Source organism: Nannospalax galili, unplaced genomic scaffold (genome assembly GCF_000622305.1).
Source record: "Nannospalax galili isolate Female #2095 unplaced genomic scaffold, S.galili_v1.0 scaffold762, whole genome shotgun sequence".
Lineage (NCBI taxonomy): Eukaryota > Metazoa > Chordata > Mammalia > Rodentia > Spalacidae > Nannospalax > Nannospalax galili.
The window spans coordinates 4348496-4351478 of NW_008350126.1; positions in this window are offsets into that span (position 1 = coordinate 4348496).

A 2983-nucleotide genomic window follows, 5' to 3' on the forward strand; every position below is an offset into this window, starting at 1 on the left:
CTCTGCCAATGAGTCAGTGTGTGGGCAGGGATGGAAGACAAGAGTTCAAGTCTTCTGGGCATTCTCTTTCCCTGAGGTCCTCAAATGAATTAATTATGACATTCTTCCTTTTTTGTCCTGAAGTCCCAGAACTGAGGGACCAAGTGACTAATGATGCATAATAATTTACCCTTTGAAAGTCTGAGTCTGGTAGAATGTTCTGGAACATTGACTCTGGTCCTCCTCAGGAGCCTTCAGCCTGTCCCATCTGACAGGGAAAATATTGGTATTTTCTAGGCTCATCCCTCACAACATGAGGGGATAATAAAATAAGCATTCGTATTTGAAACACTCATTATCACATCTAGCAAAATGAGTTAGATAGAAAGGACACATGCTTGTTTCTATGGTGATGGGCGACTTGAGCCTGCCACAGGCTATTTTAATAAAGTACATGCTTTGCAAGTTATATGACACATGCAGGTACTAGAAGAACAGCCACATTCCAGGGAGATAAGGATGGGGTCTAGGAATGTGCTGGGATGTTGGAACTGTGCAGCATCAGTCTGTGTCCCCTGGGAGATGAGACCCTCACCTGTTATCATAAAGGGATGTGGAGAGGGTTTCTGAGTAGACGAAGAAAAGCTAAGAAGAGGGTGTCTGGGCATGGGGTAGGAAGGGTGTGTCTATGGCCAGTTCCTTCCCTCACACTACCAGGCTTGAACCCCTGCTATGCCAGTTCACTCATTAACTATCGATCATGAGTTGTTACACATGCACTCAGTGTAAGTCTTAAATGAAAATGAGTGCTTTCCCATGGGGAGCTTGCGTAGACTAATGATCTCCTACATACAGGGCCTCAGAGTTGGAGTCTGGCTCACAGAGTATGTCCAGGGATGTTTTCATTTTTATTATGACCCAGACTCTGTTCTAAGCAGTGTCCAAAAAGTCTGCCTCCACTCTGACAGGCAGACACCCCTACTGTAACCAGAGTACCAGAGCCTGTCACTACAGAAGCAAATGAACAGAGGCAGAAATTGAATCTTTAAGTTGCATTTTATTCAGAAACCAAGAAATATGAAAAGACAATGGGGTTAGCCCCCTAAGACTGCCTTCTGTCTCATCTCCAGCCAGCAGATTAGGAAGGGAAAAAGTCAGAGGGGAGGGGGACACAAAGGCAGTCAGGACGTGGGTTCTTGCTCAATAACTGGATTCCTTTAGCCTCTGGAGACTCAGCAACTACAAAAAAGAGACACAGAGATTAACATTTATCTGTGTGCAGATGCTGTTGATTTATTCTATTATCTTAATTCCACTGATGTTCAATTTCTTCAACAAAAAGGTCTTTTAAATATCATTTGGGAAGTCTTATCATTGCTGTTGTGTTTAACAGGCACTTGGTGAATGAGAAGCTGAGCTGTTAGACAACATGGATCTGTAAGGGGTAGGGAAAGAGGGGCAGGTGGGGTTCATCACAGCTGTGCTGAGGTTCTTAGTTAGGAACTGCATATTGGAGAGCCCGAGGCTGCCAGGGAAGCATCCTGTGAAAGGTATGGGACTGAGAATTCTGGAAGGGATGAACCTTCCTGTAAAAGTCAGAGCCTTGCAACATAGTCAGTTTGAGGTGTTGGCCCTGGCCCTTGATCTTATTTTATATTCACATGCCTGTTTCTTTTTATATTCCCAGTTTTAAACAAAATCTGCCATAATTGTTTTTATGATTTCTTTTTATTTGTGCACATGCACATGAGTGCAGACGACCACAGGGGCCAGAGGGGAACATCAGATCCCCTGGAGCCGGAGTTACAGGTGGTTGTGAGTGGCCTGATGTGGGTGCTGGGAACTGAACTCCAGTCCTCAGCAGGAGCAGTACACACTGTTATCATTGATCCTCAGACCCAACTGAAATTTTTTAAAATTTGGAACGTGTCTCCAGAGACATCTTAAAGTAGAGAGAATATTATAAAAAAATCACCATTTATTTGCCAGCCAGACTTGTTTTCAATTTGCACTTTAACAAAGGAATATATGTGATCATAGATGCACTCTGAATGTCTTTGTGTTAGTCTCCACTCCAACTTTCCCCTCACTACACAAAGTTCCACAAGCAGTCTTACTCTGGACATCTGCTTGTGTAAACACTCACAGAAAACATGCATACACATATGTGCACACGCAAGTTTACTCCAGTGTTCCCTGTTTTCTCTTTTTTTAAGATTTATTATGTGTGTGTGTATGTGTGTGTGTGTGTGTGTGTGTTTGTATACACACATGAGTGAAGATGCCCATGGAGGCCAGAAGACAACATTGGATCCCTTGTAGCTGGAGTTATAGGTAGTTGTGAGCCACCCAGTGTGGGTGCTGGGAAGTGAACTCTGGTCCTCTACAAGAGCAGCAGGCACTCTTAACTATCTCTCCAGCCCCCACTCCCTGTTTTTAAACATGTTTAAAAACAAGTTAATTTTCACAGTATTTTCTTTCTCTCTTCCTAAATGAATGAAAAGTAAGATGATACCTGGATGGGACCTGTGTGACAGGAATGTAGTAATTTTACTATCATAGATGGAAAAGGCACTTTTAGAAGTTCGCCTTTTGAGTTTGAATGCTTCAGCAGGTAAAGATTTGTGGACATATGCACACATCTAAATCTTTGGAGATAAAGAAATACGTGATTATGAAAATAATTAGCATGAAGGGCTGGGGAGATGGTTCAGGATTAAGAGCACTTGCTGCTCTTGGAGAGCACAGCAGGGTCCCAGATTTTGGTCCCAGCACCCACATGGCAGCTAACAACTGTCTTTAACTCTGGTTCCAGGGGACCCGACGTCCTCTTCTGACCTTTTTGGACATTTCACAACACAGGTGCACTTACAAACATGCAAGCAATACACTCATACACATAAAATAACAATAATAAATACATAAATTGTTAACAAAATAATCATCATGAATGGCAAGACTAAGCGATGGAACTTTTTAAACATCACAAGAATTTACGCCTAAC